Source organism: Lissotriton vulgaris, chromosome 4_1, assembly GCF_964263255.1.
Source record: "Lissotriton vulgaris chromosome 4_1, aLisVul1.2, whole genome shotgun sequence".
Classification (NCBI taxonomy): Eukaryota; Metazoa; Chordata; class Amphibia; order Caudata; family Salamandridae; genus Lissotriton; species Lissotriton vulgaris.
In genome coordinates, this window is record NC_141691.1 from 1203131458 (window position 1) to 1203151034 (window position 19577).

Consider the following 19577-nt stretch of genomic DNA (forward strand, 5'->3'; position numbering starts at 1 on the left):
CTAGGCACTTCCTGGTATCTTCATGTGTGAGTATTTTGAACACAGGTTGACCTTTTACTGGTGTCAGCTGCAGGAGATCTCCGAAAACAATGATGTGTTTGCCACCAAATAACACATCATATTCAGTTTTAAGTACTTCTTGCATTCTCAAATGCACAAAGGCAAGCATGACATTGGAAACCATGCTTACTTCGTCAATGATAAGTAGTTTCATTTTCCTCAAGACTCTTGAAACTTCACAGCAAGCATCTCCAGATAACTTGTTGTATTGTAATTTGTTGTCATGCTCCACCGGCAGCATCAGTAGACGATGCAAAGTAATACCTTTAATGTTATGTGCTGCCAGTCCAGTAGGAGCGGTGACAACACAAGACAGCGATGACTCAGTCCTTTCCTGCAAATAACAAGAAATTGCTTTAATGAGGAAACTCTTTCCAGTTCCCGCTTCTCCACTCACGTACAGTCGGACAGGCTTCAACGACGTACATGAGCACTCTTTCTTCTCACGACTTAATCCGTGCTCAATTTCCTTGGTAACTTCATCATATATTTTCCTCTGCTCAATGTTGAGTTGTTTTTCCAAGTCTTCTAAGTTAACTGAATCCTCCTGAGCATGTGCCATGGCTCTTTCCACTTCATTCATAGCAGTGGCAGCTTCATTTTCGATAATAGGTCCTCCAAGTGGATCTTGACTCAATGAAACAGAACTCTGACTGTCCTGAGAACTGTCTCTGGCAATCTCGGCTGCAATCGTTGCTTCCTGCTCAATTTCCAAAGTTAGCATTTCTTGATATTTAGGAAAAGCAGGACATTCTATGGACTCCTTAGCTGCATTAAAAGAGTCTTCGTAACAGAGGAAATCTCCAAGCAGTTCCTCTTCTGCACGCCAAGGCTTGAAAAGTTGCAAAAGTGCTAAATAGAAAAACTCCTTTTTTTCTGGAGATTCACCACTCAATTTTCGATGGTTTACTAATTGGCATTTTCTTTGCTTGACCAGGCATCCCTCACTTCCAATTACAGCATACACTCCTTTCTCAATATCTTCTTTGATGTTCCTCTTGAATATATAATTTTGGAGAACCTCATATAGACAAACATTCTCAAGGTGACTGCTTCGATTTGGATAATATGTATCCAACATGTTGGTCTTCAAAATGTCGGTACTGTTTGGCTCCTTTTCCGCCAAATACTCAATTTCCCGGACAGGTTTTAGAACTCGATTTCGCGTTGCAGCAAGACCAAGACTCGCCCAAACGATACTCCTAGATTTGGCATAGAGACTTGCTGAAGACAATCGATCTGAACATTCGTAAGTTCCGATTTCTCGATGCGACAACATCTTCAGACTGAAACTGTACAACTTCTTGCTGAGGCTCTTTTCATGGGATATGTCCTCCCACATATCCTTCAGTTCTGTCTTTTCTTTTTTGGTGATGTAAGATGTCACATACCTAGCCACAGCCATGCAGTTGTCACCCACAAACTGTATATCCATGTTAGCATTCCACATGGACAAAATCACTGGGTTGTAGTCGTTGATGTACTTGGACTCTTCGTTCCTTTTCAAATTGTATGTATTTTTGGGTGATTTCCTCGTCACATTATGTCGTAGTGAAGACATCAAACTGTTCACTTTTCCTTTAGAAATCACCGGGCGAGGAAAGTTGAAACGACATTTGGTGTAGAACTTGTCCTTGTTTCTGAATTTACGACGACAGTACTTTCCACAACGATGGCTTTGGAAACGTAGAACTTGTTCTCTTAGGCTTTTCTTCTCCGTTGCGTTTGGAACAGCACACGTAGAATACTGTTCTATGAAATTCATCACTAAGTGATCGGGATCTGTTCCAAATTTAGGTGCATCCTTGATCCACAACAACATATGTATATGAGGAGCACCTCTTGCTTGGTACTCCTTTCTCCAGAAGAAATCCAACACCTCTCCAAGAGGTGGATTCTTCTTATTTGTGATGAAAGACATCATAGCTTCAAATTTATGATTGAAGTACCTGCATACATTCACAGGATCCAAAGAACACAGTTCTCCAGGTGTCTTGAATTCAATGTTTTCAATATTTCCATTTGCTTCTCGTAGAAATTCAAGTAAGTCTTCCCAGCCATACTCGGCACAGCTCAGAGTGAGGAACCATGTCGGAGTTCCTAAGTTCCTCAGCATACATTTTAAATCACCATGACGACGATACCAGTACTCATTAGTACCACGCTGACACGCCATGAGATTAATTAAATGAGAATCCAAAATACTATCTTGGACATTAACTTTATGCATAAAGTCTCTTGCCGAGATATTTCGCATCTGTATACCACTTTTTAAAATGTGGTTCACTGCATATGACAGTCCAGACAGATCGCTTTCAAACAGGAGATGAAACAAATAGGGAATGCATTGACGAAACCTAGGATCTTCTCCATACAATCGTAAAGTCCGGTATTCAGACGCAGGAATTTGATGAGATCGCTCATCATATCTTCCTCCTCGACCTGTGGGAAATAGCTGTGGGAAACACCGAGCTTCCAAACTTTCCTCCCAAACACTAATGGGACTCCCTTTGGCTTGTTTCATTTGAAACAACTCAATAGCATTCCCCATGACTTCCTTGGAATGCAAAGGATGAACACTATAATGTTCATATATTTCTTCACTTTTAGAGGCCTCTACTTTCTCAATTTGCCCAGCACACAAATCGCTATCCTCTTCATCACTTACTTCCTCTTCTGCAACATACACATTCTTATAATACTTATTATTTTTCTTCAAATACACTGTTGCCTTTTTGACTTTCCTAACATCCACTAAATCTTGCCATATTTTCTTATTCTTTGTCGGAACCCCATTAACCAAGATAACCAGAGGTTCCTCTTCCACTTCTTCTACTCCAATTGTGTTAATGTTTTTATTCAAATCTAAAGGCAAATAAACAACTCTTCCCTTTAATCCTCTCTGTAAATCTGCTGGAGGCAACTTCCCTGTCTTTGGCTCCATTCTTACAATAGCCTGAAAGGGATGGATACTTTGAATCAAAATAGATTCATAAGTATTTAAATCCTTCAATTCAGAAGGAATCTCAACCAATTCAAGATTATTATGAACTGCCCTAGCAGGCATCTGGTTTTGGTTTAATTTATTACAACAATAAGTACACACACGTTGATCCGATCCCAAATCAAAATAATTTTCTACCATCAAGTATGTGGCAAAATCCTTCCATTCACTATTATTTTCCCTTTCACTTTTTGCATATAAATCCACTACCTTAGTCTGATTCTTATAATAAGTGCGTCGACAACAAACACAAGTGAAATTAGGCCTCTCACTTGATTTCATCTGAAACGTGGAAATTTCCTTCTGAAAATTATCTGTACTGTAAACCTGTACATTATCTTCCACATTACTCTCTACTTCAGGGTCAATTTGAACATTCTCATCTTTACTACTAAAGTAACAAAACTCAATTTCTTCACAAATATTCTTCACATCTATTTCAGAACCATGCAAAAGAGCAGCACATAATTGTTTAAGCATAATTGCTGGACTCTTTGCATAATACAACATTCTCACTAATTTTCTCACTTTATTATGATGCACTGCTAGCATCCTGAAATGATGAAAAACACTCTGGCATACTCTCCTGGAAAGACAAGCCAGTGAATGACCACGCAAACCTGTTATTTGTCTCACTCTGCAAGGATCTAAATCTTGCAACAACTTCATTTTCTGCTTCAAACTTTTCTTATTAAATGTCCGTATAAAATCACAAATCAAATTGATGGAAACCTGTCGCACACTGCAAATAGAACTACACTTCCAAATGTACACAGGAGCCTTAGGACGTCTTCCTAAAACCTCATCACTTAGCGCCTCTTCTGTCTCTGTTGTCACAAGTTTTTCTTTTTCAACTGGACAACCATCCTTCACTTCATAAGCTCGACCACTGATGTCAACTGCATGCACCAAATCATTATCCTGAAAATAACTCTCCTCATTAAAAAATGCCTCAGAACTTTAACTATGCATCCATTCTCCGGAAAAAACTTCACAAAAGTTGCTACGATTTACTACTCTCTTCCATCTACTGTTTGTTTTGAAATCAGAAATTACCTTGCTTAGTTTCCTAATTCTATTGATTACCAAAATAAACAACTTTCGCTTAATTTCAAAAGCATGATCAATAATTTTCTCTACATTTTTCTTCTTCTTATAAAATGCCGCTTTCTGTTTGCATTTCTTAATATTTTTTATTAAATTAACTATTATCCGATTACGGAACATTCGTTGTCGAATATCCCTAAACTGTTCTTTCCTTCTACTATCATGCACAGAGTTATCTCTTCCTCTACCAGTAACATTTTTCATGGGTCTTTCCTTTCCATTTAAATTACTCTTCTTTTTCTGAACTGAAACATTTTGGCGAGAAAAACTTTTTTTACTACAAATATTTTTTAAGAAAGACTTTGTGCTCTTACCCGGAGCTTTCTTGGTGTTTTGATAAGTATTTAGGGAAGAGGACTGCTGCAATAAAACATCACCGTGCTGTCTTTGACGTTTTCGAGCCTTTCTAACTCTATTCTTTGTAGGCATTTTCCAAACTATGAAAGAATCTGCAGTTGAATCTGTTGAAAAATATAATAAAAAATGTTAATAACCACTATTACCAAACAGTAAATGAATAACAGTCATCAAAAACTTAATGCCCTTCTTATTATTTGACATAGCAAATCAAGGCATATGACTGTGTATGATGTTATTTTTCTTTTGTAAATGGAAAGCGTTCTTCATGGTGCAAGTTTCTTGTAAATACGCTCCCACTTGCGAAAAGGAACTTTGCAATGCAAAGCTGCTTGGGTCCCCAGTGTCTGTCAACATTCTAAACAGTCCGGAGCGGCCGCCATCTTATCTCTCGGTAGGATCGAGAGAGAAGAAGAGGTGAAAAACGAAGGGGAAATTTAATGACATGGGGCAAAGTATACCCCAGTTGACCCCCTAGGAATGTTGTTGGAATTTTTTAAAGGGTCCCCTGGGGAAAATAAAAAAATATATATTTTTCACGATAGAACCGCTTCCCAAACACCAAACTGGGCCGCAAACTGCACAAGAATCACGCCATTTTGTGCTTCGTTTTAATTAAATTACTAGGAATAAGGAGGTGCGGGAGACGTATCCTAATCCCTTATATTTTCTGAGAGTGGCTGAGGAGTCTCATATATGTTGATACATGTGTTCCAGCGGCTGTGCGTGATCTTTTTTTAAATTTTTGCTGCGTGACGTCTGTTAACGTTCGATTCGAAGAAAATCAGGAAGTGTTGACCACCAATTTCTCAGTGCGATAAAATATTTTGAGGCATATTATCAAGCCTGTGCGCTAAAATTATCGCCGATAAAGCGGCGACAATGGGCTTGATAATATGCTCTGTGGAATTCCAATCGAAGCCCATTTTAGATGTCTTCACATCTAGCATGTGCTTCGATTGGAAATCCATAGAGCATATTATCAAGCCCATTATCGCCGCTTTATCGGTCGTTTTCGGCCGATAAAGCGGCGATAATTGAAGCGCACAGGCTTGATAAAATACCACATTGTTATGAATGAATCCTTATTGAGACACAATGTCTGCGCCAACTTGCCTTTTTTACAATGCCACAATTTTGTCGTGCACGGCAGCCATTTTACATGCCAGGCTGGTCTCAGCCTATCACCTAGCCCTGCGAATGTAGGGAAATATTATCAAACCTGTACACTAAAATTATCGTCGCATTATCGGCCGAAAACGGCTGATAAAGCGGCGATAATGGGCTTCATAATATGCTCTGTGGAAATCCAATCGAAGCCCATGTTGGATAACATGGCTAAAAACTACTCAGCACCATTGTTTGGACATTATTAACATGGCTATGTAACTCCCATAATCAAAATTTAAATTTGCCAAGCACACTTGTGTTACTGCATGCCAGAATGCTACACCGAATATGCAATTACAATTTCGCAAAGTAACAAAATCTATTTCTATATCACTACAGACAAAGCCACAATTTAAAAACACAGCTTTCTTCATCATTTTCTCCTTAGCGATAAAAAGCGGTAGCAATGCATCAATATCACGCTGAAAAGTCAGCGATATTCATGCATTATCCTGCAAATGCTCTTAGCCATGTTATCCAACCCCCCATTGGATAACATGGCTAAGAACTGCTCGCAAATGAGAAAAAAACGGCCGCAATGCATGAATAACGCTGAAAAGTCAACGATATTCATGCATTATTCAGCAAATGCTCTTAGCCATGTTATCCACCACCCATTGGATAACATGACTAAGAACTGCTCAGAGCCCCATGAGGAACGCTTTCCATTTAAAAGAGAAAAAATATCATCATAGAAAAGAATCGTTTTTAAACACAGCATATAAATCAATTGTATACCTGCATTCAAGAGGAAAAGACTGAAAATGTCCTTGAGACACACGAAAGCGTTTTCTGGAATGCCCTAGCACCATTTTTCCGACATTATTAACATGGCTATGTAACTCCCATAATCAAAATCAAAATTTGCCAAGCGCAGGTGGCAACGTATTTACAAGACACTTGCCCCATGAGGAATGCTTTCCATTTAAAAATGAAAAAATAACATCAAAGACACTCAAATGCCTTATAAATATGACCCAAAACAACCTATGAAGCTCTAACAGTACATATCCAAAATTTAATTGATTTCAAAATGGTTTTTAAAAACAACATATCTGTTTGAGCTTACATAAAAGACCATGGAATGCGCTTCATATACAACAATACCTTGAGTTACTACATGCCAGAATCCTACACCGAATATGCAAATACAATTTCTCAAAGTAACAAAATCTATTTCTATATCACTATAGACAAAGCCACAGTTTTAAAACACAGCTTTCTTCATCATTTTCTCCTTAAATCATTCTATTCTATATCTAAAAAAAATAAATCTTTTCTCACCTTAGCAAATACTTTTTGGATTTTAAAAACAGTCTCAGAAATACACCAAATTGTCTTCAGCAGAAGAAAAAGGATGCACTCCAGAGGCTGCAGCTATTGAAAGCACAGAAATACAGATATTCATTTCACATATCTCTCATATTAGCCAATCATAACTCTTCCCTCACTTTTTTCAAATCAAAACCCTTCCCCCCCTCTGCCCTCTCTGCCTTTTTTCCATAGCAACGACCTCCTGGAAGACCTCTCATGTTTGCAAATTCACACAACAATGTTTCAATTGAACTCTGAACTCTCAGTGCACCTGCGTATCCAGTGCAATCTTTCATTAAAAGTTTCTTCCTTGACCATTGAAATTACATCTTTCAAGAACACATCCATGCACCCTAACTTTCTGTTTTCAGAAATGGAAATGCGCCAATCACTGCTAATGAATCATTAGCATTGGAAATCCACAGTTTTTTTTCTTTACAAACTCCTACTGTTTCAACTGCCCTTTCATTACCACACTTCATCTGACTGCAGCTCAACCTTCTCCCACCATGTTTAACGTCTGGATTGTTGGACATAGTTACATCCACTGGGCTCAAAGGTATGCTGACAACAGAAATTTACACAACCTCAATTTACAAGATGTGGAAATTAAATGGTTGGGCCAAAGAGGATTAAAATGTCACCAATTGATACCATTGGTGAAAACCTTTATGCATTTGCCAAAACCTGACCTGTTAATAGTGCATTGTGGAGGTAATGATTTGGGCACTTTAACAGGAGTAGGTCTGGAAATGCTTTTAAAGGACACCTTTGAGCAATTAATGGCACTTTTTCCTCAAACTGCCTTGGTATATTCCAATATATGCCAAAGACAGAAATGGAGGTGGTCCAACCAATTTGGTCCACAAATTGAGAAAGCGAGGAAGCATGTAAACAAATCTGTTTCAGCTTTCATGAGAGACCATGGAATGGGCTCCCTGTACAATAATAACTTGCGTTACTACATGCAAGATATCTACAGAGGAGATGGAGTTCACTTCTCAGATGAGGGCAACAGAATTTTCATTCTGAATTTAAGACTGTGCATTGGTACCTACTTATAAGTACCTAAATGGAACATAAACCCAAAAGCTCTTCTCAGAGCTACCCTTCATCTGATCACGCACAATTAATACTTTTCTCTAACTTATTTCTGAAATTTTCAACAAACTACGCTCAAAGAGCGCTACCCGGTACGCGAACTGGAAGCTAACCGTCCAAAATTATTTAAAAAATGTTTTTTCTTCGCACATATGGTCCTCCTCAGCCACCCTCAGAAAACCTGGGGGGTCAAAATACTTGTACCGTGTCCCCTTCTACCCTTTCTGAACATTATTTAACCTCCATTTTATATGTTAATTCGACCGAAACACAAAATGGTGGACTCCCGTTACGCTTCTAGTTCGCGGACTAAACTGCTTCCCGGGAAGCGGCCCAAAGAAAAGGTTGGAAAGTAATTCAAAGAAAAAGGACTGGAGACACTCTCACCAAATATAGATTAACTCATACTACATAACAATCCCTTTCATTTTCACAAATTTGATTGAAATTCCATTTAGCCATTAAGCCTGTAGACCTCTCTAAATACCTTGAGGTAAATTACTTCACAAAACACATCTGAAGTGTTGGAATTGACAACCAATAAAAATCTTACTTTCATTTTCTACTTTTATTACCTGATATTTGATTGGTTATATACCTGAATATATATAAAGGAACAGAAGAAAACACAGCCATTTTGACTGCTACTTCTTGGTGTACATCACATTTCAATACTTACCTAAGACTTCAACTTGTTTCTGAAGGTAAGTTGTTATTTTTAAAAATGAAGTTTATTGTACACTATAACTTGATATGGTAGACTTTTTCTGATACATATACACTATCCCTCTGTAGTAGTTATGGATTTAGATAGACTTCTCTGTTATAGTTAGGAATGGAGTTAGGCTTCTCTTCGTTAAATTACATACACTTTTTTATAGTCATATTTCCACTCTGATACTATACACTGCCAAAAGAAAAATTCACTGATAAAAACTACCTATCTAAAATTAATCCCAACAGTGCCCAATCTCTACTAATATATATTTTTTTATTCAAAATTTCAGGCAAAATGGAAGGCGAACAACAAGTTACATTTTCAATTGAACTGAAGGAAAGCAGCCAAGACAAAATTGATTACTTTATGGATGACAGTAGAGACCACGAACTTCTACAATGTGTTGAAGCAGTGGACAACCTGCTTCAAAATGAAAAAAAATTACACCCTATAATAAATTATGACATTTCTGACAATGAAATGTTAGATAGTTTAATAAAGTATGAAACACAATCATAATAAAAAAAAAATAAAAATAAAGAAAACAAAAAAAAACCAACAAAAACAACAAATAATTAACATACAGTATTAGAAAAATCTATCATTCTTTTATCCTTATAGTACGCTGCCCAGAGCGCTACCCGGTTCGCGTACTAGGAGCTCACCACGCATAAATATTTTTATTTTTTTTTTTTTTTTTTTTGCCCTGCAGAAACCTTTTACAACCTCCACATAAAACCTAGGGGGTCAGGGAGGATCTACTATGCCCCCTTATCGAAATGTCCCCCTTTGTTTTGGCCTCCTCTTATCTCTCGATCCTACCGAGAGACAAGATGGCGGCCGCACCGGACTGTTTAGAATGTTGACAGACACCGGAGAGCCAATCAGCTTCGCTTCGCATAGTTCCGATAAGCGAAAAGTACGCGAACCGGATCGCTGCCCGGAGCGCTGTTACAGATATATATCTTGATTTAAACGTTAATTTCTCTAAATCCACTGAAGCACATATATTGAGACCTAGCAAAGGCACATCGGGCTAACAGTCCCTACAATTTTGCCAAGTTTCGTGGAAATCCATTCAGCCGTTCGGGCTAAAAGTGAGTCCAACCGCCCTATGGAAAACTCAATGTTAAAAACGCGTTTTGGGACCCCCCTTTTTTCTCAGCCCCCCCTTGACGAACCCCCCCCCAAATTTCCAGGAGCTGCTCAGAAACAAAATGTGCCATTTTCCTGAAAATTTCAGCCGATTCCGTCCACAAACGCCAAAGTTATTAGACATAGAATTTTCAGAAATCCCATAGGGAAAAAATCCTAACTATATATACCTACTGGCGACCGCCAGTAGGTAATATATATATATATATATATATATATATAAAAGAAATCACATCACTACCGTAAAAGTCTATTTTCTTCAGAAAAATGAATCAGGACAATCTCAATAAAACTAAAGAACAGTCTCAATTTCGGAAACGCAGGTCAAAGGCTCATACAATACAAAGAACAATGTGATCCAATGACGAATTTTACCTTGTCAGTACAACTTCGCACAAAAATGTCTTCCTTGATTAAGATGATCATCGCAAATACCTTGAAAACGTAAGAAAATGACCCCATCTCACTAAACTTGCTATATAATGCCCATTGGCAACAACCCCTTAGTAGAAACTGTTACGTTTCTGAAGCCAACCGTCTACCATAAAAAAACTGTTGTAAGTCAGATCAGTTACAAAAAAAATCACTTCACAAATATTATCAACTAAATTGTTTACAAAAATATCACCCCATTGGTTATAGATGTTCTATTAGTGACTTCATTGGGGCAGTGTTTTTATAGATGCAATTTTGCTTACAGTATTTATGTGAAATGATATTCTGGCAACGATATACTGGTTCCACATCAATAAACTACTCTAGGCCCAAATTGGCAAACAACTTTCCACTTTACTTGAAACTGTACATTTAGCTAATCAGATGACCATTATCAGATGGAATTTTCGTAGACTAAAGATTTACCAGATTGACCTAATGTTAAAGAACAAACCGCTCAAGACAACAAAAATACACTCAGTAATGCCCCGGTTACTTACCGGTAATCTTCATTACTCCGAGTATAGTCTTCCTCGCCACATGACTTACAAAGTGAGCTTCAGCTCCACGACAGAACCCTCCAAAGTAAAAAAAGCCTCCCAGCCCCTCCCAACATGGCCGACCAGTCACACCTGACCTCTATAAGAGGCGGGCCGGCCCAACCAACAGCCTGAACTACCAAGCAAACAATGAAGCCGATAGCCAGACAGGGAGGGGGGGAGGGAACTCATGTGGCGAGGAAGACTATACTCGGAGTAATGAAGATTACCGGTAAGTAACCGGGGCATTACCTCCTCGTTAGTCTTCCTCGCCACATGACTTACAAAGTGAGCAAATACCCAAGCCAACAAGGCTTCATTGACCACCATAAGAACAACACCACACGGTGATGCAGATAAACCAACACAAGGTTTAATCAGAATAATGAAAAGAAAACAGGAATAACAGGAAACCTGAATCAAGACAGAAAGAAAAGGCCATCAAGGAGCCACAGCTCCCGCACTCAGAACGGCCCCAGAGAAGTCCCCAGGGACAGCCAAGACAACGCGATAGTTTTCCACGAACATGTGGGGGGACGAGCGCGTCGCCGCCCGACAAACAACCACAGTGGAGACACCCTTGAAGGAGGCCCAGGACACAGACACACTCCGAGCGGGCCGACCCCGGGCCCCCGCCGGTACCGCTGAACCCAGTGAAGCACAGGAAAGGACGATAGCCCGTTTCAGCCAGCGACACAAGGTGGAAAGAGAGGGCTCGTGGCCAGAACGAACCGGACCGAAAGTCACGAACAGGCTATCACACCGGGAAAGGGAAGACGTGCGCTCAAGAGAAGTCAAAACAGCACGCCGGACATCCAGCAAGGACAAGGAAGGACCCGTGTCGGGAGGGAAGGGCGGTAAAGACACCACCCGAGCCCGGGTCACCAGGGAAGGAACCCCGGGAAGGAAACGGGGGACATGCCGGAGAAACAACCTGTCCGGTAAAACCCGCAAGAAGGGAGGGGAGCGGAGGAACGACCCCCGCTCGCCCATTCGCCCAGCAGACACCACTGCCACCAGGAAAAAAAACACCGTAAAGGTGAGGAACCGCAAAGCCACCGAGGCCAGGGGCTCACAGGGCGGACCCTGAAGTGCTCGCAGAACGAGAGGGAGATCCCAAGGGGGAGACAGGCAGAGCGTCCGAGGGCGACGGAGAAAACAACTCCGGAGCCAAGCGAGCCACCAGGGAATCCAGCCCGTCGAAAACCGGACTGCGGAAGGCCCGCAAGGCAGCCGACCGGGCCCTCAGGGAAGAAGGGGCCAAGCCCAAGGAAAACCCCTCAGCCAGGAAATCCAAGACCCGCATGGGGTCCACGGTGGCGGGGTCAGCACCAAGCCGACCGCACCACGCGAGAAAGAAGCCCAGTGCCGGGCATAGGAAGAGAATGTGGAAGACCTGCGGGAGCCCAGCAGCAAAACCACAACCCCTGAAGAACAACCCCGAGCAAGCAGCGTCAACCGCTCAAGAACCAGGCCTGCAGATGGAGCCCGGCCTGCAGATAGAGCCGGCTCAACACCGACTCCGGGAGCGGGGATCCCAACAACGGAACGGGAAGATCCGGGATCGGCCAGTAGGCCTGAACCGCCAGCTCACAAAGGAGAGGGAACCAGGGGGGGCGGACCCAGCCAGGAACCACCAGAAGCACCCTGGCCCTGCCCAAGCGAATCTTGCAGAGGCCCCGTGGTATCAGTGGGAACGGGGGAAATGCGTACAGTAGACCGAAAGGGCAAGCGAATGACAGGGCATCCACCCGCCATACCCCCGGACCCGGGAGGAGAGAGTAGAACCTGGGCAGGAGGGCCGAGACCCCGACCGCGAACAGATCCACCAGAGGCAGACCGAGTCGAGGCACCAGGCGCCGAAACACCACCGGGGTCAGGGCGAGACAAGGCAACGAAGGAAAGATCCGACTCAGTCGATCCGCCTCCACATAGTCGGACCCCGGGGGAAAGACAGCCCGAAGGGACAGGACCGACGACTCCGCCCAAGAAAACAACCCCCGAGGCTGTAATCAAAGGGAGCGAACCTTGCACCCCCCTTGAAGGCTGACACCGCTCCTCACCACCCGGTCGACTGACCCGACCAAGACATGGGGACCCCGAAGCAAAGGAGCAAAAGACGGCAGGCCAGGAGGACTGCCAGCAACTCCCGAAGCACGAGGAGCTGCGTGACTGTAGGAGATCCCAACGACCCCCAAACGACCCGGCGCCAAAGGACGCCCCCCCCTGAACGAAGCAGAGGGGAGGACCGGGTCCATGCACACGACCCCCGAAGGAGGACCAGCCCGAGACGGGAACCGAAGGGATCACCGCACATAGAGCAGGGAGCCGATGGAGGGGAGACACCGCCTGACGTGAAGCCTCACCCATGAAAAAGACGGGGCCGAGATGCATCACACGTCCAGACAGGGAACACCAAGACCCCCTCCCGGCGAAGAAGAACCACCAGGCGGGCCAGGAGAACACCCACGGGCCAGAAGGCAAGCCCAACGGAAGCACCCGCAACCGAGAGCGGGAACCCCCACTCGCAGTCCGGCCTCTCCGGCCAACCCAAGGTCCCAGAAAACCCTTCAGTTTAGACAAGGGAAGGAGTAGGTACCCGAACCCGTCGAGAAGGTGGGACCCCGTGGAACGTCCACAAGACAAGCAAGACCGGACACCGGCCAGCAAGCCCGAAGAGCCCAAGAACCGAGACAGCCACGTCCCAAGATGGGACGTAACGGCGGCGACAGCCCCCCCCCCAGGGAACCCCCTGGAGTGAGATGGCCGAAAGCCAGGATCTAGGGGCGAAAAAGGGAGCGGCAGCACCAGTACGAGACCGGGAAAAGCCGAAACTCGGGCCCGGAAGCCAAACCTGAACGCACCTCGGGAAGACCGACACCCTGTAATCAGGGTGGAATGGCCGAAGGACCCCACCCATGCAAGGGCGGAACGCCCTCACCCACAGGCGGACGAGGAGACCGAAGGTAGGCCGCGCCCAGGGGAGCGGGCCCCAATGAAAGGACAGGAGACAGCCAGACTAGGCCACCCGCACAAAACTCTGTCACCGCCGACAAGGACGCAGCCAGACCAGACGGCCGAGCCAGCCTTGCGGCCACCAGAGCGGGAAAGGTGACTAACCCACCTCCACAACGCCCATCACAACGGACGCAGGCAGAGGAAGGGAGTCCCGAGACATGCGTAGAGAACGCACCCAGAGATACCCCGGGAACAACCACCGCCGCCGGAGGAGGGAAAGTAAGCCATAACATGGAACGAAACACGATTCCGCGTGTCATCCCAGCGCAGGGGCCATGCTAATCTACCCCGTAGCGTAAATCGATACAAGAATAGCGCACTAACCACCCGCAAGGGTCTCAGGGCGCTGGTACGAATGTCGCTGCGGAACCCATCCTGGCTTACCCTGTGAGGCGACCACTCCCGGACACCCCCAAGGTGGAGGCCAGGCATCCTTAGCATTGTGGGGGCCGTTGTGAAGAATAAGCAAGCTATTGCCCAGAGTTGCAGATTGGGACACCACGAGTGGAATAGGCACCGAGGCGAGAATTATCAGGTCCGTGGACTATTTCGAACCCCAGACCCGCCGAGGCGGGGAATCGAACCCTGATCCCGGGCTAGACCACTGCCTCAGGGTCTGCTGCTCTAACCATTGGGCCACACAACCCCACTGGGGCCACCGAGAGGGAGACGAGGCGAGGAGGGGGCAGGGCACCCCGCCGCGCAAGGACCCCCAGAAGGGATAGCGCAGTAAAACAGGGAGACCCCGCAGACGGCGACAGAAACCCCGCCTCCCTGAGGAGACCAGAAGGCACAGCAACCCAGCAGAGCAAACTCACTTGAGTCCGGCGCATCCTGACGGCCCAGGGCGAGCCCAGGACCGACTACACAGCCCACACCCCCACAGGAGGAAAACACGGGCCCCCAGGGCGCCAGAAAGGGCACGCCGTTCCGCGCACCAATAGCTCGCACCAAGCACTTCTGAGTCGAAACAAAAAACATTTGTGAATTGGTAAATGAAAACCAAACAGTGCAATCACAAAAATGAAAATGCCCTCACCGAGGATCGAACACAGGACCCTCCGAGTAAGAGACAGACGCGCTGCCTATAGCCTAAGCAGGCCGCGTCCAAACAGCCGAGTCAGCAGGGGAATGCCGCGCATGACCGAAGAAGGCATTTCTCGGCCGCACCTGGTGTCAACCAAAACCCCGCCCCCAAGAGGCGGGAGGCGCCCGGAGCCAACTCCAGCGCGGTAAACCGCCGCGGGCCGTAGGGGAGCCAAACAATCTCGAAGGTAGGCGGCAGCGACCAGTGCCGCGTTACCCTTGACCCAGGACGGCAGGAGGGGAGCACCCGGACCCGGCCAGCAGAGCCCCCGAGGACCCGCAGATGAGGTAGGACGAGCCCGCCCCCGCCGCCGCGTACAATGCAAAGGCCCCCAGTAAGCGCCGCCTCACACCGAGGCACACCACCTCGGCCAGGCACCGCGCAAGCACTTAATGCAGAAGCGCCGCGCACCTGAAAAAAAACCACGGTGAATCCGCAATGTTGAAAATGTATGACATTAAATACGCTATGCAGATCACAAATGTATCACAGAGTTTAAAATAAAGTGTGCGCATCACTGACAAGACACCCTGTTCACCGGCATTCTAATTGTCAAAATTGCACACTTCTGTGAATTGAAGCAAAGTGCTCCACTTGGCAAATCCGCTGCCCCAGGCCAGGCTCCAGCACGCGAGTGCAGGCAAACCGTAATGCGAGGCCTGCGCACACCAAGCTAATGCCACAGTGCAAGCACACGTATAGGTGCATAAAAGCAACCAGAGCCCCATACAGGAGAACCCCCAGTGCTGGACCCAAAATCCCACAAAGTGGCAAGGGCCCTCCAGTAACGACCGGGGGAGACACGGGAATGCACAAACACCCCACAACCCCGGCCGCCCCCCCCCCTGTAAACCCCTGGCACGCTATAGCAGCACCTAACCGGCCCCACAGGACCGGGGAGAGGAAGAGGGGGGGGATTATGAGTAATAGGTACCAGGGACCGCTAAAGCAGGATCCTCAACCCCAAAACCCATGGGCCAGCTAACGCCTCTGGAGAGAATCGCGCAGAACAAAAAAAACAGGCTGTTGGTTGGGCCGGCCCGCCTCTTATAGAGGTCAGGTGTGACTGGTCGGCCATGTTGGGAGGGGCTGGGAGGCTTTTTTTACTTTGGAGGGTTCTGTCGTGGAGCTGAAGCTCACTTTGTAAGTCATGTGGCGAGGAAGACTAACGAGGAGGTAATTACTGACCTGTTACCAACCTTCCTGAAATCACCGATGTCATCGAAAAATGTACAGTAGAATATCACAACAACTTCATTAAAAATAGCAATACTTTACAAACCTTTCAGCTGGGATTCTGCAAAAGATGTAGCACTGAAAACGTCATTATTTAAAAATTGTTAGCAGCATTTTCTGATAATGGACAAAGGTGACGCATCTATTTGTCACGCTTGATCTCTCTGTGAGCTTAGGTACAATTGATCACCATCGGTTTAACCACATCCTGGAACTACTTTACGGAAAGGGTTATCAAATTGTTTAATCTGCTACATGCCTAACAGCAAACAGTGGGTTACAGTGTGACATTCTTCGTCCGAACATGACTTAATCACCAGTGGCATTCTAAGGGCTCTATTCTATCCATGTTATCTAACTTGTATATAGAGCCTTTGTTAAACCTAATGGAGGAAAAAAACATTTAGAATCACCAACATGCTCATAACACAAAACATTATCGAATAATGTCTTCCTTTCTAGACGCAAGCAAACTAAAATCCCATCTGTCAAATATTCATATCATGACGCCTGCACACCACCTCAGGCTTAATCCTGAAAAGACTGTATTCATACCACAACACAACTCTAGATTCAACCAAGCTCAGCTATCATGGCCCGCATTATAGACAGTACCCTTGCAAGTGGGACCACTCATCCACTGCACCCGCTTTCAGAGGAATATCTGTCCCCGATCGAAGTGCAGGTGGATGCGGCCTGCACAATAAGGAGATGGAGGGTCTGCTTTCCGAGTAATCTGACTTTGGAATTCTCTGCCTCTTTCTTTGCACATGTTCCACCAGTAACATAACATACAGAACATAACATAAGGTCAATGTATCTTGGTTTTGAGGTGAAATCCCTCAGTCTTGGACTAAATATTACCTCCTCATTAACACTCAAAATAAACATAGCCTAAAAACAAGATTCTCATTCTACTCACAAATAAGGCTAAAAGTACTACTAACACCAAGTTACTTTTGCTTCAACTCAAAGCCTGAGTTCACGGGGGCCTGCATCACCTTCCAGGCAGCTCATCGTCATTGACCTGCATACCTCTCCTCTTCTCTAAAAATGAAAACATCTCAAATGTAAAGACAGTTTCAGACCTGCTATCCAACTGGCTCTCACCTGCTAGCTATTCAACCACTACCTAAATAGGCATCTATCACTGTCCAAAATGTAGTTGCCCTTTTTGCACTATTTCTAGGCTAGACATCCACATTTATAATTTTTTGGGGACTACTGCATTATTTCCATTCACTCCCTTTTATCCTTTCCTAACAGGGAAATCCATCTGGAATTTTAAATGGTGTACTGCTTAATATCTATGATTTGTTTTTTGGTTTCCTTTCTTAATTTTTACTATATTTCATTACACACAAAGAGCTTTTTCTCACATTTATCTTATGTGAAGTGCATTTGGGTAAAATGTAAATATATATGACAATAACAAATAAATAACTAAAAGAATACATAATTTTTCCAGTAGTGCAAAATCTATTAGTTTATATGATGGCTTTAATGGTAATTACTGAAAGTATATACTTTCAAGGAAAAAGTAGCACTGTAGGAAGAGAAATGTTCGAATTGAAAACATCAAGAATGAAACTTAACATTATCCATTCATTCTTAACACTAGAATGATCATGGTGGTTTAATGTGACAGGCAAGGCATCTGTGCTGCAGAGTGTCCCTGCCTAAATGGATGTTAAAATCGCTGTGATTGGGAGAGAGGGGTGGGGGGAGAGTGAGCAGACTCAAAAAACCCTTCAAGTGTGAAAAAGGCCGCTTTATTGGAACAGGTGCACATTTACAAAATACACAAACTCGGCAACCGCCTCACAATCTAAACCACAACCCAAGATTTCTGTTCGTTTTATTTCAAACCCCAAACCCCGCCCCCACCCCACACCCTCCATCACACCCACCCCCACCCGTACATACCCAACACAAAACCATACAAACCCCAATAACATTATAACATTATAACATCACCTAATAAATATAAATCTTACATCTCTGACTATAAACCAACTGAACATATCCCCCGATCCATATTCTCCGAACCCCACATCAATCAATCTGAACAATCCCCAAACAATAACCGACACAACTAACGGGTCCAACTTGGCCCAAAACTGACGATCACATAGCAAAACCGCCACGCACCTGTCCCAAGCGACAAAGAACAACGTAAAAACCCCATGGACACATGTTTCAAACAGCAGCCAAACGAAATAAATAAATAAATAAAAAATCCCTTAAAAAGGGGAAGGGAGGGAGGGACAAAATTTTCTAAGCTCAACCGGCCACCAGGTCACCAAGCCTAAAATGGTGCCCGGAGCGAGGAGCCCCGCCCATTTATAGGTGAGCGCACAAAACAACTAAAACCAGCCCAAAAACGCCCAAAAAGAACCTGCTAGAAGGAATACCCCCACCCAGATCTCCCAAACTGCCCGGGGGAGGAGACCTCCCGGTGGTCGGCTGCCCTCCCCCAAGCCCCCCTTGGGAGAGAGGGGTGGGGGGAGAGTGAGCAGACTCAAAAAACCCTTCAAGTGTGAAAAAGGCCGCTTTATTGGAACAGGTGCACATTTACAAAATACACAAACTCGGCAACCGCCTCACAATCTAAACCACAACCCAAGATTTCTGTTCGTTTTATTTCAAACCCCAAACCCCGCCCCCACCCCACACCCTCCATCACACCCACCCCCACCCGTACATACCCAACACAAAACCATACAAACCCCAATAACATTATAACATTATAACATCACCTAATAAATATAAATCTTACATCTCTGACTATAAACCAACTGAACATATCCCCCGATCCATATTCTCCGAACCCCACATCAATCAATCTGAACAATCCCCAAACAATAACCGACACAACTAACGGGTCCAACTTGGCCCAAAACTGACGATCACATAGCAAAACCGCCATCCAGAAAGCCGTGGGGTGAAAGACTGATACGGAGAGAGCCCCACCTTTCTGCCCCCCAACCGCCTAAAATAGGGGGGGGGGGGGGGGGGGGTACAAGGGAGACCAAGTAAGAAGAGGAAGGGGAACCAAACTACAACACCGACTACCACTTACTCACCAACTAACTGTCGTACCGTCAAACAGCGAGATAGAACCTCCCGCAACTCCAGAAGATATAGGTCCATACCCATACGGGACAGATGTACACCATCCCCCCGAAAAAATTCCACCGCATCATATTTAATGTCACTATGGACGATGCGACCGAAACCCAGGTCTCTACAAAAACGGGAAACCTCCAGATTCAC

General features: G+C 44.7%; 1 protein-coding gene and 1 non-coding gene across 2 annotated transcripts in view; both read right to left on the reverse strand.

Moving 5' to 3' along the window:
• The window catches only part of LOC147723041 (molybdenum cofactor sulfurase-like), a 1924377-nt gene that overhangs the window by 418969 nt on the left and 1485831 nt on the right, over positions 1-19577 (reverse strand). The gene's annotated exons all lie outside the window — the stretch shown is intronic.
• Positions 14204-14306, reverse strand: LOC147723042 (U6 spliceosomal RNA). The gene has a single exon (XR_015295427.1). It is a non-coding gene; the product is annotated as a U6 spliceosomal RNA (small nuclear RNA).